Source organism: Equus przewalskii, chromosome 23, assembly GCF_037783145.1.
Source record: "Equus przewalskii isolate Varuska chromosome 23, EquPr2, whole genome shotgun sequence".
NCBI lineage: Eukaryota > Metazoa > Chordata > Mammalia > Perissodactyla > Equidae > Equus > Equus przewalskii.
Genome location: NC_091853.1, coordinates 16,600,329 through 16,627,721, shown reverse-complemented (window position 1 = coordinate 16,627,721; position 27,393 = coordinate 16,600,329). Strand labels below are relative to the sequence as shown.

General features: G+C 43.3%; 1 protein-coding gene and 1 long non-coding RNA gene across 2 annotated transcripts in view; one reads left to right on the top strand and one right to left on the bottom strand.

Moving 5' to 3' along the window:
- The window catches only part of NMNAT2 (nicotinamide nucleotide adenylyltransferase 2), a 138,489-nt gene that overhangs the window by 24,938 nt on the left and 86,158 nt on the right, over window positions 1–27,393 (top strand). The window lies entirely within an intron of this gene.
- LOC139078859 (uncharacterized) lies at window positions 5,844–9,252 on the bottom strand. The gene is made up of 2 exons (XR_011532007.1): window positions 8,615–9,252; window positions 5,844–6,333 (listed from the first exon to the last, which is right to left on the bottom strand). It is a non-coding gene; the product is annotated as an uncharacterized lncRNA (long non-coding RNA).

Sequence of the window (27,393 nt, the reverse complement as noted above, 5' to 3'; positions counted from 1 at the left end):
TGGTCATAACTGGTGACTGACAGAGCACCAAATACACCATAGACATTCAACATTGATCTTCAATGCGTTCCTCACATTTGTGTTAATCTCTCAGCCAGGAATATCAGTGCCTCCTACCTAAAGGCAATGAGACACAATCACTTCCTGGGTGAGGATATGAGTTGGGAAATTTTTACAGGGTCCAGCGTGTTCAACGTTAGGACATAATGTTGCAGAGCTGAACTCTGGAATCAGATGCCTGGTTTGAATCTTGGTTCTGCCATTTACCAGCTATGTGATTTGGAGCAAGACTCTTATTCTTTCTGTGCCTCAATTCTCTCATCTGTTAAATGGGTAAATAATAGTTCCTACTCATAGGAAGGAGTGAGGTAAAATATGTGAAGTGCTTAGAACAGTACCTCACACACAGTAACTATTTTAAGTGTCAGTTACTATCTTTTTACTTTTTTTTGTTGAAGTAAAATAGGGCCTGTTATTATTACGTATGCTATTGGATCTGATTAACCGGAAAGAAACTGATTACCATGACCAGCCCAAAGTGGGTTATCCCCCCAACTCCTACCAGCGTAGTAGGGGCTCGTTTTGGGCTGGTAACTTGTGTTTTCTCTGCTTGTAGAGGTTGGGAGAAGGAAGACCCAGGGCCCGCTGTCTTCTGTCCAGGACAGGAATCATGGGGGTGCCCATCCCCTCATCATCTAGATAGTCAATCTCTCTCTCATTCATCCTCACAACTAATCCTTTGACCCCTCCTGGAGATTTTCTATCCCAGGGCATCCCATTTCATCTCTTTCCTCATTCTCATGATGGTTGGTCCAGGTCCTCTTTATCTCTCTCCTGGACCATTGAAAAAGTCTCCCCACTGTCTTCTCTACCTCCAGTCCCACACTGCTTCCAGAGTGATCTTTTTAAAACAAATCTAATTATGTTTCTTCCCTACCGAAGACGTTTGATGGCTCCCTAGTGCATGCACAATAATGTAGGAAGACACAGTTTGGCTTTCAGAACCTCCTTGAACATGGCTAGAGGCTCATTTACCCATATTCCTTTCCTGCTAACCTTCTACTCCAGCCAAACCCAACCAGTACCTGCATCTCTTGCTTCATACTTTTGCTCAAGCCGTTTCCTTTCCCAAATTACCTTTCCTGCTACTTCTCTCTATTGAATTTCCATCTTTAAAATTTAAGGTGAGATATTATTTTTTTTAAATGTGACTTTTCTCCCAAGATCCCCTACCCTTCACCCCACTACCCCTCCAGTCAGAGTTTTTCATCCTCTCTCATACTCCCATAGTAATTTGTTTGTATCTCTGTGATAATGTTTAGTGAAGACTGCCTTGTGATATTTATTTTTACCTTTGCTTATTTCAAAACTGCTTTTAGATGGCTAACAAAAGCGACATGGTAATATTTATCAAAACTCACTGAATAGTACACTTTAGATGAGTTTATTTTATTGTATGCAAATTATACCTTAATAAAATTAATTTTATGAGAAAAATAGAGTAAAAGCATAGCAGAATAAAAATAAACAGATGCGGGGCTGGCCTAGTGGTGCAGCAGTTGAGTGAGCACGTTCCACCTTGGTGGCCCGGGGTTTGCCAGTTCAGATCCCAGGTGCAGACATGGCACTGCTGGGCAAGCCATGCTGTGGCAGGCATCCCACATGTAAAGTGGAGGAAGATGGGCACGGATGTTAGCTCAGGGCCAGCCTTCCTCAGCAAAAAGAGGAGGATTGGCAGTGGATGTTAGCTCAGGGCTAATCTTCCTCAAAAAATAAATAAATAAACAGATGGGAAAATTAGGATGAAGGAAAAATAAGGACAGAAAAATCAAATAAATTCAGGGGTAAAGTTAGTATAAAAAATGTACACCATAAATTTCCATGGGCTAAAAATTTGCTTCTGAGCAAATTTCTCAGCAGCCAAAGGAAATAGAAAATTATGACCAGAGAAATAGAGATTTTCCTAGTTTTGAAACCTGAGCAAAATCTCTTTCATGGGCCCTCATGAAGAGAACACTGTGTGGTCTGAGAGACAGCTTTCTCAACAATAACCCTATGTTAAACTTGATAATATGCTATATAGGGCTGTTTCTTATAACATCTCTCAGATCAAGCTGCTGGCAGAACATCAAAGTGCAATTAAGAAAACAGTTCCATGAAAGACTAAAATAGAGCAGTTCCAGTGCACAGCTTTCTAATGGTTTGGCTAGATTAGGAAATAAAACTTAAAATAACTATAGAAATGGATGGACTGCTTATCCTTTAAGAAATCCCTTGAGCTAATATGAATATATTGTAAATATATCTTTTGTTAATGTTTGAGAGAGTTCAAGGCTGTAGAGTCTGTGGCCAGATCCTGGAGTGCAGGTGACTTCTGTTAACCAGTAAGGGCAGACTTGTTTTTTTGAGCTCTGTTGTTAGGCACATGCACATTTATGATTGTTATGTCTTGTTGAATTGACTCCTTTATAATTATGTCACATCTCTCTTTATTCCTTGGTCTGAAGTCTACTTTGTGTGCAATTGTCAAAGCTATGCCAGCTTTCTTTTGGTTAGTGTTTGCGTGTCTATTTTTCTCCATCCTTTTACTTTTAACCTGTCTATGTTTTTATATTACAAGTGGGGTTCTTGAAGATAGTATAGAATTGGGTCTTTTCTTTTTTAAATCCAATCTGATAATATCTGTCTTTTAACTGCTGTGTTTAGATCATCCATATTTAAAGTGATTATTAATAGGGTTGGATTAAAATTTAACATCTTGCTTCTTGAATTCTATTTGTTCCAATTGTTCTTTGCTTATGTTTTCTTTTTCTACCTTCTCTAGGTTTAATTAGAATTTTCTTTGCAATTCTATTTTTATGTCCTTGATTGACATTGTTTATATTAGTGATTGTCCTAGGGCTTATATTACACATTTTTTTTTTTTAAGATTTTATTTTTTTCCTTTTTCTCCCCAAAGCCCCCCGGTACATAGTTGTATATTCTTTGTTGTGAGTCCTTCTAGCTGTGGCACGTGGGACACTGCCTCAGCGTGGTTTGATGAGCAGTGCCATGTCCGCGCCCAGGATTCGAACCAACGAAAACACTGGGCCGCCTGCAGCGGAGCGCGCGAACTTAACCACTCGGCCACGGGGCCAGCCCCTTATATTACACATTTTTAAATAACCCAAGTCTACCTTAAAATAATATTATATCACTTCAAGTGAAACGTAAAGACTTTGTAACAGTATATTCCCAATACCTCCTTCCCATCCTCTATGCCATTGCTGTAATGTATTTCACTTTTACCTGTGCTACAAACACACAATACATTGTTACTCTTTTTGTTCCAAACAGTCAGGTATCTTTCAAAACAATTAAAAACAAGAAAAAAATTTTATTTTTCCTTTTCATTTCTTTATGTGGATTCAAAGTTCTGATCTGTATATTACTTCTGCCTGAAGAACTTTTTTTGACATTTCTTGTAGTTCCTTTAACACATGAATCAGAGTTATTTTAAATTTCTAATCTGATAGCTCCAACATCTGTATCACTTATGAATCTGGTTCTGATGATTGCTTTTTCTCTTCAGGTCTTGTTTTTCTTCACCTTTTTGTGTGCTTTGTAATTTTTTGTTGAAAGCCAGACATGTTGTATAGTACAGTAGATAATGAGAAAAGCTTACATTTTTTTTTATGCTTGAGGATGAGTACACCTTTCCTTTTTGTAGACCTGTAGCGTGGGGAGTTTATATTAGTCTTGTCAGAAGTTAGTCTGGCTTTGAAGTTTGTTGTTGCTGTGTTTACCCTTATTGCACCAAAGACTTCAAATTCCTCTCATGGTAACTTCTGTTTATGGTGTGGACTAATTTACAAGAGGATTTTCATCAATGTCTGTTCTCTGATTGACTTTAAATCTTCCTGCTTGGATTTGGGTCTCCTTTTGCACAGCTACCTAGAGAGAATCTGTCTTTTGCAGCTCTCTCTCTCAACTGTATTCAGTGTTTTTTAACTTGACGCTTACTAACGTGGAGAAGGTAGGTGTGGGGACCGGCCATTCTCTGATGTTCTGATTAAGCCTCAATTGTAGGCAGGCACTATCAATCTGGGACTCAGAGGTATGGCTTTCTCAAATGTTTTTACCCTTCCTCCAGGTGGAATGCCGCACCCAGCATGCATTCCTCCCCCTCCACCAGAGGTAGTTTTCCTCTTTTTTTTCCTGTTCCCTTCCTCCAGAGTCAGTGAGTTTCCACTAGTGCCCTCACAGTATTATTTTGTTGTCTTTCCTGCTGAGTGTTTTCTCAAGGGAAATGGAATTTGAAGGGAGAGAGAATTTCAGCAGTGGCTGTTGCTCCCTCTCCCAGCCAGCGAGCGCCACGAGGGGAACTTTCTCCCTGATCTTCCCTGGAAGCCCCTGGTAAGGTTCCTGGAGGAAAAATCTGCAAAGAGAGCCTTATTTTTGACAAACAACTGAGTAGAATTGGACTCCTCTTATGAAAGTTAAGGCTCCCAAACAGTTCTTAGGCCCAAGGAGGCGGCCTCTCTAACTCAGCACGGAGTGGCTGCTGGAGCCCCTGTAGACAGGGCCATCATTATTGTCTTCTCTCTACCCACCGCACAGGCAGAGGCCTCTTCAAGATCATAAAGTTCTATTTCAAGGAATAGTGGGTCCCAGGTTTGGATTTCATGGGGCAGTAAAATTAAAACAAAAAAAATAATTGGGAGGATCAACATCAGGTTCTCAATGTTTTGTTTTTCAGACCAAAAGCATCCATTTGCTGTCATATCATCACAGTTCAATATGAAAGGACATTTAAGACACTTCCTCCACCCTTCCCACCCCGGCCCCCACACCAAAGTACAAAGGATGTATTCTTGGAATAGTGAACAATTATTATTAATGACATATTTGTATGTGTGTACATACACACATGCACACACACACAAACACACACATATATATATATGTATATTGTGCTAATAAATGTTAGTTGAACTGAACTGACACCCTGGTATGCCCTCCCCAGCACTCCTTGGGTCCTATTCCAGTGCCTCCCTAAGCCAACCTGGAAGAATAGGAATTTCTTTTATTTCCTTTCATCTTAATAGCAGTCAGTACATGCCCACTTTAAGCAAGGGGTTTCTTGTTAGATGCTTGGGGAGATAAAAGGATAAGTAAGACAGAAGTTTTGCCCCTAAGGGGTTTATAGTTGTTATGTACACAGTATTTATAATACTAAACAGAGTGTGATCAGTGACCTTATTATAAGTACAGAGTGCCATGGGAACAGAAGAGAAAGCGTTTATGTGCCCATTTACTCATGAATTCTCTGAGTGGCTGCTTTGTTCTGGACTTCAGGTGGAGGGAGGATAATGGCATGGGCTTGCTTTTGATGGATGGTAGTAAAGAAATCATACCACCAAGGTGTAAAGAGATAAAAGGGATGAGGAAAGAGCGTGGTGGTCAAGGAATTTAGAAAAGGGAACAGTTACTTCTTCATGATAGAGGAGTGGCAGGTGATCAGAGAAGTGATTAACGCTGATTCGGGGAAATCTGGGAAGGTTCATAGAGAAAGTGGCACTTGAGTTATTCTTGTGGCTGAGTAGAACTTGGATGTATGGGTGTGAAGGAGGGGAATTTGCCAAAAGGGAACAGCCTGGGCAAAGGCATAGAGGAGGGAAATTGCAGTTCAGCATCAGGAAATAGAAAGTGATTAAGTGTGGTCTGTGGAGTGGAGGGGATGGAGAGTAGAAGCTGGGACTGGAGAGGCTGGCCAGAACCAGATTGTGGCTGGCACAGAGCAGGCGCTTAATAAATATTTGTCAAGTGACTGGGCAAATAAATGGCAGCATCAGACACAGGGTGTTGTTATTTAGTTTGTTTATTTATTTTGGAAGCTAATGGTGAAGAGTTTTGAATAGAGAGGTAGTATGATCGTATGGTGATGGCAGTTCCGTGCAGGACAAATGAGCGACAAGGCCGACCATGGGCAGGGACATGAGTTAGGAAACTGTGGCCATTGTCCTAAATGGCCTCTCTACCCTGAGTCCTGGAAGGTCTGATTCTCTGCCTCTGTGCACAGCCAGGCTGGAATGCTTCCCTCTTTTGAAACGTTTGTGGGTCAATGAATGTCACCACTCAAATTAAATGTAGAGTGTCTTTAAAAACACACTGGGAACATCAACACACGTCGTATTCCTAGGCAGAGGACCAAGGTCTCCTAATTGCATGTTTATCAAGGTTAGCCTGGCTCCTAGGAAGAACCTGGAGAGGTGACACACAGTATGACTGTCAGCCCTGAAGATTGTAGAAGATTCTGAAGGTCCTGGGCTGGATGATTCTTGTTCTTGCTTCCTAGAGAGAAGATGGAAAGCCATCTGACATTCTTCTCTTAGCACTCCTCATCTAGCCGGTATTGACATCAATAAACAATGAAATCAGAGGATCCAGATTAAAGAAATCTATTTTCCTTGCATGTGGCACAACACAGTTTGAAAATAAAAAAAAACAAATCAAACGCTCTGAAGGCAAAATGAATGCAAATTAAGGTCTGGAGAAATCTGTCAGCATCCTAACATCTATTTTGCTGCTTCTCCCCTTTCGATTAAACTAACACGACTTTCCGAAGCTCAGATGTGAATCACAGCCCCTTCTGGAAGGAATGATTATGACTCTGTCCTAGTTTCAGTAGATGATCCCCCACAAGTAGTGGGGGAGAGGCCTTTTCACAGGGTAGGTGGGACGTGCTGAGGCCCAGCCTCTGGAGGGCAGGCTGTCGGATGTGGAATTGCCCAGGTGAGGTTGCCTGGAGCCAGAGGAGTGAAAACAGACCCCTAGAGAGTCTGTCTTTCCTTGTAATGAGCCTATGACTCGTGCTTTTTTTGTTTTGTTAGTGCTTCCTGTTAAAATTCTTAAATAGTACTATTGCATAGAGAAAACTGGTTCAGACTTTCATCCTTAGATGTGTGACCTTGCAAGGGTTACTTAATTCTCTGAACTGCAGTTTCCACCCTTAGAATTTGAGTGGAACAGTTTCCACCCAATGGAGTATTGCATAAGGGATGTATGAAATAATATGTGAAATGTATTTAACAAAGCGGCAAACAGTAAGCACTTAGCAAAAGGTAGTTCTTCCTTATTATTAATAAAGAGTAAGTTTCAACTACCTTAAGAGGAAAGCAGAGACCTTAAGAATAAGCACAGACTCTTGTTCTGGATACTCGTTCTTTCCTTGGTGACTCTGGAATTTCTTGGCTGTTCTGAAGCTTTTCCCCCAGCAGAAGAGGCCCAGGGGGCCCGGTCAGACCTGGGGCTGCCCCAGGACAGTCAGACCCTGTTACATCTATGCTCATTCTCTCTCCACTGGGTTCCTGGAGGGAAGAGAGGGGAGAAGAATCTGGTGGTGCATTAAGCCCATGTAAAGGGCCCCTTTGCAATCAGGCCCCACAGATAGGGCCTCAGGTGCCTGCCTCACATAGAGTACTGACTTTTAAAGAGAGGAGGTGTTTTATTTGACAATGGTGCCTGACCTTTTCCTGTTAAGGATTACCAGGAAATGGCAATTTGAAGAGCACAGTGGGGTGAGCAGAAAAGATACTTTTGGTTGGAGGGGATGCCCCAGACCCCTCTCGTCCACCTAGGGCCACCTGCCTCAGTAACCATCCCAGGCTCTCTGGTCCAATTGTAGCTCTGTGTAGAGCCTGTCAGCTCCTGGGATGGGACATCTGGGCCTGGACTATATGTTCTCCCTGGGGGAGCCTTTCCTTTCATATAGAACCCAGAAGATGAAAGAAGTTTGTACCCTCTGGTTCACAAGGAGAATCCACAGAGGGTCTTTCCCATGTCCAGGACCTAAGAGGTTAACCTTTGATACTCATTCCTACCCCAATTCCCAGGCTGAGCTGTTCAGATGGCATCAGAGCCAAATTCTTTTTTGATGTCATAGAGTTTCTTATCCCTATAATAACTTCCCTTTAAATCTAGCTGTTCAGCTTGGTCATTTTCCAGGATCGCATTTTCAGATTTTGATTTCCAAAATCTCTTTAGAAATTATCTAGCCATTAAATAAAAGTGAGGGGGCACTTTTGTTTGCAGAAGCAAAACATTTGAAGAAGAGGACGAGGAACTAGGCAATTCTGCAGGAGGTTCTGCACTTTAATCTCACTAAAAAGGCTATTTTATTTTGGGGAACAGGAAGGACCGGGCATTCCATCTGCTGTTCTGCACAGGTGGCCCCACGCAGAGGATATGTGACTTTCTATAGTTGAAGGCTGAGGCTCGTTCTTGGTCTCCCTCTCCCAGCTGTGTCTTGGCACCTTGTTTCCCTCCCTCGCTCAATACACCACCACCATCACCACCAGCACCAGCACCAGCACCACCAGCACCAGCACCACCAGCACCAGCACCAGCACCACCCGGGCTTTGCTGTTCCCTTCTCTCCTTCTACTTTCTTCTCTGGCTTTCTGTATTTCGGAGTTTCTCTATTATCACTGTTTCTGCTTCTGCCTTCCCTCTTTCTTTTCTGTGTCTCTATCTTTCTGGTTTGCTAAGTATCTCTCTCCTAATTTTTTTTCACCAGCCAATGCCCGGGAGCCCAGTTCCTTAGGAAGCAGCCTTTGTTTCAGGATTCCCTTACCTGTTTCAGACATCCTTTTGAAGCTGCCTCTTGTTTCTCTGGAGAAGCAGGCATACTCTGCATGGCTCTCATTTTGTTTCATTAATACCGTGACTCCTTGCAAAGGAGAAAAGAAATTTGGAAAGCACAGCAGCTCCCCTCTTCCTTGTCCTCCAGCCACCAGCAGACCTGGCAGAGGTCAGAACACCGCAGAGTTTCAAAAATTCCTTGGATTTACAGTTTCAGGCAGTTTGTCTCATGCCTCAGGCGGCTGAAATCATCAGTCAAAATTTCTCTCTCTCTCTCTCCTCGCACTTTTTTTTTTTTTTTTTTGCATGGAAGGCATGGGGAACTCCATCCTGAAATATTGGTCCAGGCAGTTTGCTCTTCCTAAGTAAAAATACGTGCCAGGCACTGCAGTCAGGTGCCATGCATTCACTCTCTCACTCACTGATTCAACAGGTCTTTACTGTGCAGCCACCGTGTGCCGGGCACTCTGCGAGGCTGGAGATACTGTGGAGAGTTCACCCGCTCTGCGGGAGCTGTCCAGCCTGCCTGCTGGTGGACAGGATGGAAGTTCAGGCAGGAATTTGATTCTTTGCAGCATCGGCATAATTGTGTGCCCATCAGCGTCCTCTTGTTCTAATTTTTCTGCCAATGCTTGAGATGCCAGAGGCAGCAAATATTTTTCTGGGGATTTTATTTCATTCCCCCAGGATTAACAAGCCCCAACCGCTGCTTCCCCTCAACCATTCCTCTTCCTCTTCCTCATTTTTCTCTCCGCAGCACACTTGTTAACTGGAGCAGCCAAAGACTGGCTGGGCTCCAGCATGGTCATGAAGGGTTTCCAGTTTTCTTTCTGAGGAAGAATGAAGTGGAGAAGGAAGGGGGACTGGAGCTCACAGTGACTGAGTTTATGCTCTGTGTCAGGCACTGTGCCAGATGGTTGGACAAATTCATTCATCTGACCTTTATTCTCAGCATACCTGTAGGTAGATAATATCATTCCCAAGCTAATGAAGAAGAAATGGAAGCTCCAAAAAGGTCAGACAGATTGTCCAAGAGCAGACATTTAGTATATGACAGAATGGCACCTGGATCCCAGGTCTGTCTCAATCCAAAAGTCAGATTCTTGCCACTACAGCCTCTGTGTTGCGTGTGCCCATCGTGTGTGGTGGGTTGTGCTGGGAGAGGATAAACTGAGCAGTATGAAGTATCCCGGTTTCTTTTTCTCCCACCTTGAGCCCTGGACCTGCAGAATGCCTTTCTACTCTTCTGCTTCTGGTCAGGATGCAGCTGTGCGTCACGGCCAGATGAGGCGTTAAGGAAATGAGGTATCCCACTGTCTCCCCAGAGCGGTGAGATTCTCATTCATGTGGCCCGATTGGTTCCAGAGCCAGGCTGCCCAAGTTCTAATTTCAGCTCTTCCGTTTGCTAGCTGAGTTACCTTGGGCAAGTTACTTAAACAGTCTGTGCTTCCATTTCCTCTTTTGTAAGGAGGATAATAATAAGAATACTGTCCTCATTCCTGGAATAGTCAAATTCATAGAGACAGAACATAGAATGGTGGTTGCCAGAGGCTGGGGAAAGGAGGGAATGGTTTGTTTAATGGGTACAGAGCTTCCGTTTAGGAAGGTGAAAAAGTTCTGGAGATGGATAGTGGTGACGATTGCGTAACAATGTGAATGTACTCAGTGCCAGTGAACGGGAAGCTTAAAAATGGTCACAGTGGTAAGTTTTACGTTGTGTATGTTTTATCACAATAATAAAAAAAGAATACCTTCCTCAAAGGATTTCGGGGAGGCTTGAGTGAGATCATGCATGTTAAGCACTTACAACAGAGCCCATAGTAAATGGCCCATGAGTGGGAGTTCTTGTGTGCTCCAGCCCTGCCTTTTCCAGGTCCCCGAAGCCAGGGGCAGAGCTTCATAGCTCACACCTGCCACTTGGCTCAGGGTTGCCGTGAAAGTGGTTGCACAGCCAGCCTCTGGAGCAGTTCCCCGTGCGTGGTTTGGCAGCTGTCAGGACAGGGGCTGGTGACCGTGCATTTTAATGGAAGGGCTCTGGCTGCCCATGTCGAGCACCAAGGTTCTAAATGGAACACTGCTTGCTAAATTGCCCCATTTTGCACAGACTCACTCCATGAGTTGCCGGCTCTCACATGAGGCTGAATTTGGCGGTTAAGCTAGAACAAAAGAATTATGAACCCACTGAGGAAAACATCCAATTAAATGGCATCAACACAGTGTGTCTGAGAAGAGAATGGTGTTTTAATGTTTTTACTGGCCTTGCGCACAAATATCTGTGGAGTGTCGATAGGCAGGGGGAGAATGCAAAGTGCTTAGAGTTCAGATGAGAGAACAGCGAGTGTCATGTTATGGAACAGAGGAGGGGAAGCAAATGCACACAAGAGAATGCTCCTGTATTGTGCTGGATCTGGAGACAGGAGTTCCTTCAGACTTCCAGCATGTAATTCTCCCCAAACACTCAAATTCAGTTCAGATCAGTAATGTTTATTGTGTGGTGTACAGAGCTCAGGAGGTCGCAGACAACCCTATCCGGGGCAGGGAGCAGTCAGTGTAGAAAAGACTTCCCTGTCCTTGTCCCAGCCTCCAAGGATGCTTCTTAGTTTACTGCAGCCGAGAGGCTCCCCCAATTCCGAATCCAGGGGAACCTACCGTTCTGCAGGGACAGCTCTCTGAGGCCCTTCCAGCTCAGGGCTCTGAGACTTACTGTGTATTCTAGTGCTCACAAGCTCTCTATGGTGAAAGACCAGGTTTTTATTTTGTTCTGAATTCCCAATCCATCATGGGTAGATAGTTTTATAAAATACAATTAAAATGAATTACTAAATTCATTTTATAAATAAGTTAGAAAAATGAAATGAGAAACAAAGAAATACAAAATATAAAGCCACTTTTTAAATTATTATATCCAGTAGACGTGAGTTTACCTAGTCAAATAGCTGTAAGTTTCTAGATGCTTACTCTCCATTTTTGTGCTAATCCTGTGACAGACTCGTAACAGGCTGTCATCACTGTTGAACGGCAACAGTAATGTTGAAATGATTGTGCCCCGACACTCGTTGGGGCCCCCTTTTGTATGACACTACTCTAGAGTGCTGGTCTCCAGAAAGGTGAGCCAACACGATCCACTGGGGCGCAGGAAGAAAATATTGGCAGCTGTTTATATTTTTATCACATCCTCTTTTACTTTTTATTTTTGTGTATGTTTTTAATGCACACAGCACAATAGTAAAATGACACATATAATTTATAAACAAATAAGTGGCAAGCTGTGCTCAGAATCTTTTTACTGAGAGAGTTATGTGTTCAGAAACACCTGAAGTCTACTACCCTCGACTACTCATGTAGAAGTTGGTGTCCCTCTTTGGGGCATCTCTTATCTTATATTGGATTCCTATTATTTAAGATTTTGTATAGTTCTGTCTGTCCTAAAATTATAAATTCTTTGAGGGCAGGAAATATGCCTTATTTACGTTTATTTATTAAGCTGAGAAAAGCGTGAATGTGATGCCAAGCACTGTGCCAAGATATGGGAATATAAAGATGACTAGGAATTAATCTCTTTTTTCTAGGGTCTACATGTCTAGGTTGAGGACAAAGATTTGAAAATTAATCATTGCTTTTAGTGTAACGTGCAATCAAGTAAGCACATGTAAGTAACAAACTTGAGGCATAAAGAGTAGTTAACTCTGTTGGGGGTGGTTCTCAGATACACTCAGAAGAACTGATACCTGGGAAGATTTTGAGGGATGACCAGGCTTTGCGTGGCTGACAGGAAGAAGATATTTTGGGTAATGTTAGCACATAAAAAGGCATAGAGGTCTTCATACTCCTTAGGATGGCTATTATCAAAAAACCCCAGAAAAGAACAAGTCTTGGTGAGGATGTGGAGAAATTGGAACTCTTGAGGAATCTAAAATGGTGCAGCTGCTGTGGAAAAGGGTAAGGCAGTTCCTTAAAAACTAAACATAGAATTACCATATGATCCAGCAATTCCACTTCTGGGTATGTACCCAAAGGAATTAAAAACAGAAACTCAAACAGCTATTTGTACATCTATATTCATAGAAGCATTATTCATAATGTCAGAAAAGTGAAAGCAACAGAAGTATCCATTGATGGATAAATGGATAAACAAAATGTGGTGTATATATATATACACAATGGAATATCCTTTAGCCTTAAAAAAGGACATTCTGACACGTGCTAGAACATGGATGAACCTTGTAGACCTTATGCTGAGTGGAATAAGCCAGTCACGAAAGCACAAATATTGTATGATTCCATTTATAGGAGGCAACTAGAGTAGTCAAAACTATAGATAGAATGTAGAAGGGAGTGACCAGGGATAGGGGGTAGAAGGGAATGGGGAGTTATTATTTAATGGGTACAGAGTTCCAACTGGGGAAAATGAAAAAGTTCTGGAGATGGATGGTGGTGATGGTTGCACAACAATGTGAATGTCCCTAATGCCACAGAACTGAACTCTTAATAGTGGTCACAATGGTAAGTTTTGTGTTATATATATATTACCATAATTTTCTAAAAAAGAAATCAAGTTACAAATGAGACAGCATGTTCAGAGCCTGTCATTTTCCGCCCTTCAATCTGGCTGGACCATAAGTTGTGAGGAGGGGAGGGAAGAGAGGTAGGAGGTGCTCGTGGTCCTTCCAACTTAAAGTGTAACACTATTCCTCTATCCTACATCCCTCTCTAGCTGCTCACTCTCTTTTTCCCATACCTGGACTGCCAGGTTTTATGATCTCCTTACCTCTCTGTAGCCACTTCACCTTCACCCATAACTACACTCACTGAGGATTGACTATGGCTCTTCCGCCATCCCCCAATGGCTCACAATGGCCTCTTTGGTGCTAAATCCCATGGACTCTCAAGTCTTCTTGACACTACTGAGCACAGGCTTCTTGTTGAAACTCTCCTCTCCTTACATTTCTTTGTTTTCACTCTTTTGGTTTTCATCCTACCTTCTCCTGGTTCCATCTCAGTTTCCTTTGCAGGTTTCTCTTTCTTCACTTGTCTCTTCAGGAGGATCTCCCCTCAGGGTTCCATCTTGGGTTCTCTTCTCATATCTTGCAGCCTCCTCTTGCTGACTCTCATTCCCTCCTGCCGTTGTTTACATTTCAGTGACTCCCACGTTGAAGTCTCTATTCCAGATCTCTCATCTTAGCGTAAGATCTGGTTAGTCATCTGCCTCTTAAATGTCCCTCTGTCAGCTCACACGCAGTGTATCAGTGGCACCACCATCCATCCCTGCTCGCTCATCGCACTCCTCCCCTCCCTCACCCCCAACATCACTTCTCTTAATATCTGTTCAATTCTACCTCCTTTCCATGCCTCAAGTGCGTTTCCTTTGAATATTAATAATTATAATACTTTTTAGAAGGCTGCTATTTTTGATCACTGTGTATTCTTTGAAGGCAGAAACTTATTCATCCTGGAATCACCCAGGTAGCAAAATGCTGAGCCTGCTGCATAGTACTAAGATTAATGAATAATAATAATGGTAATGATAATGAAAATATCTAAGGCTTATATGGTGCTTAATATGTGCCAGGCACTTCTAATACGTGTTCTAAGCACTTTACATATAATAACTCACTTCATTCTAACAATTACCCTATGAGGTAGATACTTATTCCTTTTACAGATGAAAAACTGAGGCACAGAGAGGTTAAGTGACTTGCCCAAGGTCCACAGCTTATAGAAGCTCAATTTTCAATGGATAAATAAAAACATGGATGGGAGAATAAATGTATGAGGCCAGAAAGATGGGCTGGGTTGTATAGTGATAATTTGTGCCATGTGTATAGTTAGTAGATTGGGAGCCATTTCCTGGGTTTCTGTCTAAGGAGGCACTAATTGTTTTGGCAGTTTGACCCAGGGTGTAGTGGTGGATCAGAGAGAAGAAGAATCTGATGTATGTGATCAAAAGAAATAAGGGCATAAAACATTCTTGATAGAGAGGGAAAGGAAGTTGGCTGCTCCAAGGTGTTATTTCAGTTGCAGACGTGAGTCGGGTTGGTTTATCTGCAGTCTGTGCCTGTAGAGTGATTTTGGTGTCCTGCCTCATTCAGCCCTTGCTACACAAACATCGTGACCAGTGTCCCCCAGGGAGCTGCATACCTGGGATTTATATAGCACAATGTCCTGGACATCTGTCAGGGGCTGCTGGCTACCTGTCATTGTCCCTTATTTTAAAACCCATTCTGGGTACCCACATCTCCCCTGTCACAATAGAGCCTGCTTACCACGAACTATTGGTTGCACATTTCCTAATCTAGAGAAATGCTGCGGCCTGGACCCATTCACTGTCTTCTTCAATTCTTAATCCTTCCCGAGCTTCCTCTCTGTTTCCAAAGGGCTCTGGGCTACAGTTCTGTGGTCCCGCCCTCAGCACCCAGGAAGAAAAGCAATGAAAAGTGTGCTTCTCACTCCTTCGCTGCTCCCTTACAACCAAATAAACCTTCAGACGCCTCCATTTTTCCTGCTATTCATATTTTCTTCTTTTCGCCCAGCTAAAAATAAACACATGAATAAGCTGCCCACTCTGATTCACAGGCTGTCAGAATTATAAGGAATCTTCAAGGCTTGCTGGTTTAACCTCTTCTTTTTAAATATGAGTGAATGGAAGTCTGCAGAAGGTTGAGGATCCTGTTGATGGGGGACGGGAACCATTGTCAGCTTCTGGAAACAAGGAGACTGAAACCATTCTCTCCTTGCCTAAATTTCTCCCTGCAGCTTCTACTTATATTTGACAAAATTGAACTGTAATTTTATTTTGTTTCCTGTGATGTCTCGTCTTATTTTTCTATTTAGAAAAACATTTTGAAAAATCTATTCTGTTTCATTTCTTCTCTGCTGGTTCCCTTCTCCAAAGTACTCTTTGACATAGAAAAATGAAGGACTGTGTATGTTTTTCTCTCTTCCCTTCTAGTGATTGTATGTAAATAGAGGAGTTGCCCTTAGGATACCTGAGCAAAGGTGAATCTTCAGCATCTTTTCTTCCTGCAAGTCCTATCCCGTGTGCGCCAATGACGAAAATCCCTTTAGGGCAATCATTATAATATGATGTTATCTGTAAATATTTGTTTACACACCCATCTTACCCAACACATTATAAGCTCTTTAAAGGCCCAGATTGTGTCATATTCCCTTTTGAGTGTACTTAGCACAATGTCTTGCCCATAGTACATGCCCAATAAATGATTAAGGATGAAAGACTGAGTGGAGTTATCAGTCTGGCCACTCATTCAGGGCTTAGATTCCCCTAATAGGGAAGGCTCCTTAGAGGAAATGGCCCTTGAGCTGAGCTTTAATGGAAAGACAGCACATGATAGCAGGAGGAAGAATGTTTTTTTTATGTACATGGAACAAGTCAGACAAAGGCTTGGAGCAGGAGATTAAAATTACTAGGTTGCCCATCAGGAAATTAAACAGCCTGTCCATTCATTAAAGAAAGAACAAATGACAGGCCTTGTGCATTACCAGACTGTTAATAAGCAAGAGCCAGACTCGCTCTTATATAAAGCGAGACTCTGAAGTCACGTTACCCAACCCTTTCAAGCCAACCATTCTTAAAGTCTTGCTATTCAGAGTTGTAAAGATTTATAGAGGGCTGGTGCTAGAATAAGGGGTTACAATCCCTCTTTTATAACTGTCTCTGTCCTCCTATTTCTCAGGCTACTGAGATGGTTTATATTTGCTCAGATGATCTCATGAAGCGATCAGCAGGGCCATGTCAGCCCTCACCCCAAAGCAGAGGCCTTGTTATGTGTTGGAGGGACCTCATAATAAACGCACTGACCTCTTCCAATTGAATACCCTGTTTTTTAGACTTCAATTCACTCTGCTGCCCATGTTGAAATCGGTCTGCCAGGGTCAAATACATCTTTCTAAGGGAAAACATGTCTAAAATGAGAGCGGAGTGATGAGAAGATCTAACAAATTTTTGAGAGTCTACTGGGTACCCCAATCTGCGCTTGATGCTTTTACATCTCATTTATACCTCAGAACAACCCTAAGAGAGAGGTTGACCCCTTTTTTACGGATAATAAAGCTAAAGTTCAGAGAAATGAAATACACTTGCTTGAGATCCCATAGTTAAGTGATGGAGTCAGAATCAGATACAGGTCGAATAAAAGTAAGCCTGCGATCCTTCCAACACACCATACATACAACAGCTGTTATAAAAATACATGAAGCCAACAAATAACCCAATTTTGAAAATGGGCAAAGCATTTGAATAGACATTTCTCCAAAGAAGATATGCAGATGGCCAATAAGCACATGAAAACATGCTCAACATTATTAGTTGTTAGGGAAATGCAAATCAAAACCACAATGAGATACCATTTCATACCCACTAGAATGGCTATAATAAAAAAGACAGACAATAGCAAGTGTTGATCAGAGTGTGGAGAAATTGAAACCCTTGTACATTGTTGGTGGGAATGTAAAATGGTGCAGCTGCCTGGAAAACTGTCTGTCAGTTCTACGAAAAGTTCAACATAGAGTTACCAGATGACCCAACAGTACCATTCCTAGGTATACACCCAAGAGAAATGAAAACATATGTCCACACAAAAATTTGTACATGCATATTTATAGCAGCATTAGTCACAATAGACAAAAGGTGGAAACAACCCCAAATGTCCATCCACTGATAAATGCATGAATAAAATGTGGTTTATCTAGATAATAGAATATTATTCAGCCACAAAAGAAATGAAGTACTGATACACGCTACAACGTGAAGGACCTTTGAAAACATTATACTAAGTGAAAGAAACCAGTCACAACAGGCCACCTATTGTATGATTCCATTTGTATGAAATCTCCAGAACAGGCAAATCTACAGATAGAAGGTAGATTAGCGGTTTCCAGGGACAGCAGGGAGGGAGGAATGTATGGGAATTTTTTTCAATGAGATGAAAGTGTTCTAGAATTAAATAGTGATGATGGGTGCACAACTCTGTGGATACACTAAATTGTACAATTCAAAATTAAGGGTGAATTTTATGGTAAGTAAACTTTATCTTAATAAAACCGTCATAAAAAAATATATCTGAGGCCAAACAGTTGGCTTAAGTGAGTGTCAGGTAATCATACTTAAGAAAAAGTCTAACCCATTGGGCACATGCTACCAAGATTTAGGATCTAACAATAAAATGACCGATAGAATGTTTGCTGGGACTTTCTATACATGACAGGCTTGGAAACAAGGTTGTTGATAAACAGCCAAAAAGGAGAAAGGATGCCCCTTTTGGTTCTGGTGTGACATAGGTCAGTCAATACAAGTAATAATAATGTGCCTCACAGAGATTAAGGTGCTAGGAATGTAGAGTCAGTAGGAGACAACAGCCCATCATTTATAATACGATAAAGATAAACAGTGCTAGGATCCACTGTTGCCACTTTGATTTGTTCACTCATGACGAAATATTTATGGAGCATCCAGAGTGTGCCAGGTATTTTGCTAAGGGTGTTAGAATTTATTACATTTGTTCCCTTGCAAACACCTCACAAAATATTAGTCTCCCCATTTTACAGATGAGAAAACTGAGGCTCATAGAGCTTAAGAAAACTGCCCAAGGTCACATAGCTAGTGAATGGTAGAGACAGAATTTGTGCCAAAATTGGTCTGACTCTAAAGCTAAGAGTCAGAGGGTTGAACTGGAGAGTCGAGAACAAACAGTGGCTGGCCAAGTGCAGACAACATGAGGACAGAGAGGATAAGCATGGTAGTGGAGGGAGTAATGTCCACCCCAGACCCTGGAGTCAGATGCCTGGGTTCGAATCTTGCCTCTGCCCTCTCACGGGGATGTTGTGCAGATTTAACACATTATGCATGCAAAAATGTGTACAGCAGTGCTTGGCGCATAACGAGACCTCAATGTGCGAGCGTTGATTATTATTATTGCCTCTTCCGCACACACGCAGGTGCTCGTGGTCTGAGGTTAGGCGCTGTCACTAAAAGGGTAAAAAAGCTTCTCTCAGATTCACAGTTGGAACAATGGTTATCTCTGGGGCATGGGATCCAGGTGGAGGGTGTGAAGAAAGAGGTAGGATGTTTTCACTCCCCCTTATTTTTATGTTTGAACTTTTTACAATCATGCGTTACTTTTTAAAATAAAACATAACTGATAATAACGCTTCCACCAATAAAAGAACACTGATACTTGGGGCAAAAATCAAACCAAACTTGGAGCATCCTTGTTTATTTCATTCTTGGGAAACCCGAAAAGTCAGTCTTCTATATGCAACCCAGAGACTGGAGTCTTTGCAGAGAGGGGCATAGTGCCAATTGTACAGATTCACTTACCTTGCTCCTTCAGCCTGTTTTCCATTATGGGCAAGTTTGCTGTAATTTCATCTTGATAGATGACCTGGCAGGCATTTCTAGACCTCACGTCTGCAGGGGGCACCTCTCAGGTTCCTCCCTGCTGGGTACTCCCTAGATGGGTGATATTTACAGGAGTCTCCAAGTAGGGCCTTCCTTAGGAGATTCGAGGATGATGGAGAGACTTGTAGATGTGGGAGTCTGAGAATTTCAATCATGGGTGGGACCTGGGCCCAAGGAGAGGGAGGAAGAGGAAGGGGTGAGCAGCCAGCATCCTTCTACATGTGAAATGACAAGCTGCCCCCCCCCCCCCTCCATCTCAGCCTGGGGAGAGGGGCTTGGCTGTGCACCTTCCATCTCACCCAGCCCTGAATTTTCCGTGTCAACTCTACAAGGCTGTTTTTCCTGGGTCGAGGTTCGGCTTTCTCATCTATGAAATGGGTTTCCTATTTCCTCTGTTCCAAGACTTTTGGGAAAGCAAGTTAGCTTTGGCCTCAAATGTATCACGTTGGCTTCTGGGAGCAAAGTGGAAACGATAGAGAAATACGGACAGGGAACAATGGAGTGACTCATCACTGGGTTTGGAGGAACCCAAGGGTGTGTGAAGGCACTTACTTCACATTTAGACTTAACAGCCCACCAGAAAAAGTCCACAGCCAGCAAAACTTCCATGTTTTATACTTAACTTTATATAAGGACAACGGTGTGCTTAGGGCAGACAATAGGGACACAAGAAGAAAGCTGCTAGCATGTTGTAAGCAAAAATACCATCATTATCTTGCAGGTCCCTCTACAGGAAGAATTTTTATATCTGGGCTAAATTTCCCAGAACAAATGCTTTCCAGTACTTCCTGCCTTTAAACCACACCTGTATCCCATCTTTATTAGATTCTGTCTTACACATCCCTCGTTTGTCCCTCTCCCACATCTGAGCCAGATCTTGGCAAGGGGGCAGGAAGGCGGCAGCCCCCAGGGACGTGTTCCCACCTACCTTGTGCTGGCTCCATCTCGTGTATCTCTTACAAACGATACAGATGCCCTCTGTCCTGTTCGCCTATGCTTGGAAAAAGATTTACCCGTGCCAGAGCAGCCTCACACAGAGGAAGGACAGAGTTCAGAGCTCACATGGCTCAAAATATAAAATGATCCAGGAAATTAAGAGACAAAGACAATTGACATCTGCTTTTTGGGGCTTTTCTTCTGTTCTCATCCCACAGCAACCAGACAATACAAGATGGGCTGAGGGGTCATTCCAGCTCACAAACAAATCTGGTGGTTCACATGCCACTGTTTTCTCCTCTTGCCTACCTGTTGTGTAGGAGACGGGGAAGAGAGGGGATTTCCATTTTCTGAGAGTTCTTCATCTCCTTATGGAAAAGTTCCTAATGGCAGCACTATATGTGTGCTATGAAGAAGTTCTTATTCAGGAGCATAATCTACTGGTAAGTGTGGCCTTGAGGAGGCCTGAAGGGACCTGGGATATGCTCAACCCCTACTTCCAAAAAAAGAAGGGATATTTTTGGAAATGTGATCAAATTATTAAAATTACATAATAAAATCAGCTATATGATGAAATCAGTTTCATGTGTTCTATAATTGGTATTGAAAGCCACAACTTTTCAAGAGAAAAATCAAGGTAGAAAATTCTAAGTGTATTTGACTAGCTCAACAAACAAGGACACTTCAATTGTACCATCTCTGTCCAGCTGTTTTCTTCCAGCCCACTTGCACAAACTTTGTTCATATTAATACTTACATAGTTCTGTATTACGAGGCACACACATTCCTGCTCTCCTTCCGTCCTGGACTGACCTGCCACTATTGTATTCAAGTAATTAGAGCTCCTGCCCTCTACTCTTAACCCTTAAGCATTTTATTTATGCTACACCAATAAATCTTGTTTTGATTATGTGATGCTTCCCTTCAGGAGAAGACAAAAAGAGAAGTTCAATGATAAAATGGAAGGAGTCAGAAAATCTTATCGTGAGAAAAGATCTCCCAGATAACTTGATCTAAGCCTTTTGTTTAACAATTGAGGACTAAGAGTTAACGTCATTTACCCAAGGTTCCACAGAGCTAGTGGCAGAGACACCAGAGGCCACATCTCTTGATTTCCCTTCCACTCACATCATCAGAATGCAGCTCCCTTTGGATCATTCATGCAGCTTAGCCTGAGTTAGGGGTGGCTTGGCAGGGAGCATGCACCAGCTTTTGTGTGTGCCCTGTGCTGTCCAATTTGCTGCCATCCAGAAAGGAAGAGAGGAACATGAGAGGGCAGAAAAAGGGGAAAGCTGTACACTCTTGGCATGCTGGAAGATTCTAGAAATATTTTAGGCCCAGCATGTTTAGGAGACTCATATTGTCAGACCAAGGGACGAGGGAGAAAAGATGAGGCAAGTCTCCCTCACAGTTCGCTCTGGTAGCTGCCGCTCCCCTCTTCCACTCTGGCTGGCTCTGCAGGTCCCTGTTCTCAATCTGGACACTCAACTCAAGATGGTGCAGAATATGTTTGCAACATTTTCGCCTTTGCACCTTTGCTTGAGCCTCCCCTCTTTCCTCTCCGCCCTTCAAGGCCCAGCTCAGAAAATCACGTTCTTCATGAGGGCTCCCCTGCAATACTCTAATGAATTTGATGACTCCCCTGAGTCACCCAAGCACTGGGCCACGGCACCTGGGCTCTTCCATGGATTATTTTAGTGCACGTTTTCTACTCCTCACTGACGTCTTCCGCACTCTGCTCTGCACCCCTCCCCCATAGCTATCTCATATCATTAATCATAAGCTTTTTGAGGCAAGTGTCTTATTCACTTTTACATTATCCATAGCATATGGCATAGACCCAGAGACCACTGTGGTCACTAAAATTGAATAGAATATTGGGTGTGAATTGTAACAGTAGACCTGATTCTGTTAGTGAAAAGTCACTTGGGTTTTAGAGGCTTATGTTCAGACATATCCTATTCAATCTAGGAAACTCCATCTTCCACTGCCATAATAGCCCTTGAAAGCCTGAAGGAATTTTAGCACTCTCCAAAGGTGAACATTTCTCACCTCCTTGCTAGTTAACTCTTTTTGTTTACATACTAGGAACACAGACAGTCATAACCAGTTGGCTCAGGCCCATGGTTTATCCAGCTGGTCTTGTCTCTGGTATGGCGTTAGTGGATCCATCGTTTAATGGGAGTCAGGTCTGAGCACAAGTTTAAGCAAAAGAGCTGAGATCCGGGACAAAGGCACATGCTGATGATACTACGATTTTGCACTCTGTAATTTAGCAGGTACATGGTAAACCACACAACCTGGTTGGGTGGTGTCTTGGCACCCTGGGGCACTCCCCAGTATTGCTGATCAGAAAGCCTTCAGAGCCAATGCACTGCTTAGATGCACCCAATAGGCTGGCTGCTCACCAGGCTGGCTCCAAGAGTCTGTGACTCTCTTTGACTTATGAGGAATAGTATAGCATAATGGTTAAGTGTTTGGACAGAACCAGGTTAAGATCCTGTCTCCACCACTGCTAAAGGAGTGATGTAAGACAAGATAGTTAATCTCTTTAAAGTTCATTTTTGTTTATTTATTTGTGTTTTTGCTGAAGAAGATTCGCCCTGAGTTAGCATCAATTGCCAATTCTCTTCTATTTTTGTGTGTGTGTGTGTGTGTGTGTGTGGCTGGTGAGTGGTGTAGGTCTGTGCCTGGATACGAACCTGTGAACCCAGGCCCCTGAAGCAGAGCATGCAAAACTTTAACCACTCGGCCATGAGGCCGGGCCCTACAGTTCGTTTTTTAAAATTTGTGAAATGGAGTAATAGCCTACTTCGTGGCATGTTTTGAGGATTGCGTGGAACTGTGCATCTCGTAATAGTGTCAGACACATAGTAAATGCTCAGTGCATGCCAGTTCTTGTGAGCTGACTACTCCCATGTGCTCAGTAACAGATGCTCGGCCTCCCTGGCAGCAGTTCTCCATTGGTTCTGGCTGTTAAGCAGGATGCACTGCTCTCAGAAGACTACGCTCTACCCTCAGTGGAGCTCTGAGAGTTCCAAAAGAAGGATTGAAAAAGTGGAGAGAATAATGGTACAATTCTGGTTGTCAAAAATCTTCCCCCAAGTGCCTGAGGCTGGGAGAAGGGCAGCAGATCTGCCGTCTCTGCAGCAGGGGCTCCACGGGTGAGACCACTAGCACAACTTATACAGGCCCAGAAACACGCTGGGGGCAGAGTCTGGTGAGGCCCTGGCTGGAGAAGTGGCCATTAAAGTCTGGGAGACAGAGCAAACTTCGGGAGCCTACGCCGGGGCTACATTTCTGACCGTGGCCTCGTTAGCATCTCTCCCAACCAACCCATGGAGTGCACATTTATTAACTCAATCGTTCAACAAAATTTTATTAAGTGCCTCCTCTGTGCTCATGGAGTTTTCATTTAAATAGAGGACAGAGATGTCCATTAACTTGCCACAGGAGTAACAATATAGCACTGGTTCTCAAACCTTAGTCTGCAGCAGGATCCCCTGAAGGGTTTGTTAAGACACAGATTGGGGGCACACCCTCAGTTTCTGATTCAGTGGTTTTGGAGTGAGGCCCAATCATTTGCTTCCTAATGACTTTCCTGGTTATGCTGATGTGTCTGGGAGCCACACTTGCAGAACCAGTAATATGTAACAAACTGTGATAGGTTCTCCGGGGGAAAACTATAGGAGGCTCCGGGAGAGTATATCGGAGGATCCTAACTCAGATTGGAAGAGCCTTAGAAGGCCTCTCTGAGGAAATGGCATTTAAACTGAGATCTGAAGGTGAAGAGATGGCAAAGAACAGGGGAAAGAAAGAATAGGGGGCTGTGAGGAGGAAGGGGCATGGCGAGTTGGAGAAAGGAGGCTAGTGTGGCAGGAACATGATGGGTGGTGTGAGAGCCGTTCAGATGAAGTCAAAGGGGCAGGGGTCAGATCATCAGGACCTTGTAGACGAGCAGAAGGGTCGCGGGATATACGCTAAGCACAGCAGGAGGACTTTGTAGAGCAGAAAAATAACATGTTCTAATTTCTAGTTTTTTGTGGTTTTTTTTGTTTGTTTGTTTGAGGAAGATTAGCCCTGAGCTAACTGCTGCCAATCCTCCTCTTTTTGCTGAGGAAGACTGGCCCTGAGCTAACATCCGTGCCCACCTTCCTCTACTTTATATGTGGGACACCTGCCACAGCATGGCTTGCCAAGCGGTGCCATGTCTGCACCCAGGATCAGAACTGGCGAACCCTGGGCCGCCGAAGCGGAACGTGTGAACTTAACTGCTGTGCCACTGGGCTGACCCCTAATTTCTAGTTTTAAAGTTTAACTTATTGCCACTATGTAAAGGACAGATTGGAGAGAAGCAAAAATGGTAGTGGGAGAGTGGTTTGGAAGCTTTTACAGAAGTCCAGGCAAAAAATGGTGACTTGGATATGGATGGTGCCTGTAGTGATTGAGAGAAGTAGGTAAATTTGGGATATTGTTTGGAGGTAAAACTGATAGAATTTGGTGATGGATTGGATGTGGGAGAGAGAGAGGAAAATGAAAGAGCTAAGGATATTACAGGTAAGTGAGATGAAATTATAGCAGCAGGATAAGTCTGATGATCTTCCTGAGAAAGTGATGAAAATTTCGTGTCCATATCCACTAACAATCTTTATTTAACCTTACTCTTCATCCTTCTTCCCCTTTCTCCTCTCACATCTTTGCTGTCAAGCCAGTTGATACTCATCTGTCACTTTTGGGCTAGTTAAACTATTTGCTGTGGCAGTAGGGTATCTGAAGATGAGGGAAGGACCTGGAAAATTTGGTCAAGACCTGTGGGCTTGGGTTCCCAATTTGACAAACATGGTGCAGGGAAAGGATTGTCCACACGTACAGACACCGTATCCCTTTCAAGCCTCATCTGTTAAACTACCAAATCATTCATCAGAGAAAGCTTCATATTGTCATCCTTATTTCGCTGGGGTGACACTGAGCCATGGAGCAAAATGCCTTGCTCTCTGAGAATGAAGCAATTCCAGAGTGGGGGTTCAGGGCTTCCTGTCTCCTGGGTATCTCACCAGGGCCTCTTGCTCAAACAAGTAGAAGTAGGTCATGAGCTGCAATGAGGGACAGGAACAGGATGTTCCCAGCTGGAGGTCTGAATACCAGTGAGTCAAAGTGGAGGTTCCCATGGTAATGGTAATGCCACCGCTTTTCTGAGACCAGCAACCTAGAAATAAGGGGGTGAGTCAACTGCTGCTTTGAAAGCCTGTTGTATTTCTTCACTTTCGTATCTTAGATCGGAAATATTTACGACGTCTTGGTTTCCAGGCATTCAATAGAGTCCAGATGGTTTTCCACATGGTGATGAGGTCTTAGGATAGAAGTCTAGAAGCACTATCTCATTAATGTGTCTTTCCCCTTGTCCTCTGCACCATCCACAGAGAATGATGGACTTTAAGCCTCCAATGGAGTGAGATTTTTCTACTACCTTAAAAATCTTTCTCAGGGCATTACAAAATTTTCCAACTTTTCTGATTTTGAAAAATATCAAGAAGGGAAGGATGAATGGAGAAGATCTTGCTGACTGTTTTTCAAAGATCTCTCAGAACCTTTGCCCTGGCTCTTCTCCTGTCTCTTTAGGAGGTTGTGTTCAGAAAAAGATGGCCAGGGTCTCCTCCGAATGCCCCCTCTTCCTGCCTTCTTGCTCACAGAGTCAGATTGCATGTCGGGGCCATGCAGGCCCCTTTGTGTTCCATCTCAGGATGAGTCAAGAACTCTTGAATCACAGAAAATTAGAGCTGGAAAGTGCTTTCATCAGAGAGGGGTAAGCACGGAGCTGTCTGAGACTTTAAGGTCTCATTCAGGTGAGGTCTCGCATAGCGTAACTTTGGTCACTGTGTTCCTGAGACCAGCCATTAGTTTCATGGGCCCAGGTTTCACAGACTGACTCACAATAACTAGGTTTACAATAAATTGGCATATAAACTCCGATGTTCCTATATGCATTTTACATTGGGGGATATTCTATTTCAGTGACTGAAATTCTCAGGTCTCCTATCCAGAGTCAGAGTGTTTGGGACATAGAATTGGTAGTCAGAAGCTTACTGAGCGATCAGAGCTTCAGAGCAAAGGGAAGTGGATGACCTTAAGTGATCTTTTATCTGGGATAGAAACCATTGATGAGTGATTCCTGCCCAACAACAGACACTTTTTCGGTTATAGCAGAATGTTTCCATGGCCGTGAGCTGGCATTCTCTTCCCAGGACAGCCCTGGGAAAGTAAGTACTGATAAGTCCTGCTGCTTTGGGCTTATATAGGGTCCGCTCAGACCATATCCCTGTTGGTAACACATTACATTTCATTGAGTTTCAATTGTCTTGATGCTAATATCTTTGCAGTTATGTCCACTCACATCACACTCTGATGGCCTTATCTCCTGATTTATTGATGGGTTTTAGGATGGGTTAATTGTTAATGGTTCCCTTTCCAAGGGTACTCAGTTTCTATATTTTTCCAGGGAGCCCACAAGAGCCTCCTCGTGAACTGTAGAAGGACCAGCAGCTCTCCCAATCCAACAGTTTAGAACACACGTTCCCAGTGCCATATCCCAAGCATGCCTAGGCTAGAACACTGCCAGCAGTGAGGAGCTCACCACCCTACGGAGGCTTAGTCCTTTCAACCAAGACCCTAAGCCAAAAGGGATGAACCAGTCAGAAGATATTATCAATGCCCTTGTGTGTCTAGCACCTACTCAGTGGATGAGGTTTTTTCCCCAAGATGCTGCAAGGGATATAAGAGAAAAGTAAGTGAGATCAGGAGTGGGTAGCTGGCCTGTTTCCCAAGTTCCGCAGAGAAGGAGGGTTCAGACCTTTACAGACTTGGCAAAGCATCTCTGGAGCTTGTTCAATCACCTCGAACTACTCCTGTTCGTGCAGGGCTCTGAGTGTTTGCTATTTTCTTGGAGAAAGATGAACCCTGTGGCCCATATGAAGAGTTGCCACGACAATGTTGGGCCTATCATGGAGGGAATAGTCTGCTGCTAGGGCCCCCTGAGGCTTGTCAGAGTGCCTGAAAATCCCACCATGCCTTTGCACTGTTTTCTTACTTATAGCGTTGTCTGCAGAAGGTTCCTTTTATAATGCAAATCGTTTTACATGAAATCTGTAACAGATGAGGATGTAAGTGGCTGAGCAAAGAGAAAGACTCTGAGAAAATGGGCCCCAGGTGCTGGATCCCTGATCTGGAGTACGAAGCCCTGCTCTAAAGGAGAGAATGGAAAGTTTGAATGATGAGAGGTTGACTGACCATGTGATGGGACATGGCTCCCAAGGACCACTCCCTCAAACTCCAGAACAAGATTCCATGATGAGATTGCATAGCCATTTTTGCTGACACAATTCTGGAACTGGGGAGTTTTCCCTCCAAATTCATCTTGAACT